Consider the following 310-nt stretch of genomic DNA (forward strand, 5'->3'; position numbering starts at 1 on the left):
CTCACACGCACGCGCACACACACACACACACACACACACACTCACACACACACACACATTGCTTTAGTTTGAATTATTTTAGTACTTGAAGTTAAACTAATCAAAAATGTAAACAAAAAATGTTGGCTTGGCAACTAGCAGAAAATAAAACATTTTATAATTAATTTTATTTCAGTTAACATTTATTTCATTTTTGTGTTTTTGCCAGTTTCGTTATTTTTTTATGTCTATATAGTTGTATTCATTTTTTTTTTATTTCAGTTTTAGTTTAAATTATGTTCGCATTTCAAGTTAAACTAATAAAAAATTA

The sequence above is a fragment of the Sinocyclocheilus rhinocerous genome, unplaced genomic scaffold, assembly GCF_001515625.1.
Source record: "Sinocyclocheilus rhinocerous isolate Xijiao unplaced genomic scaffold, SAMN03320098_v1.1 scaffold493, whole genome shotgun sequence".
NCBI classification, from domain to species: Eukaryota; Metazoa; Chordata; class Actinopteri; order Cypriniformes; family Cyprinidae; genus Sinocyclocheilus; species Sinocyclocheilus rhinocerous.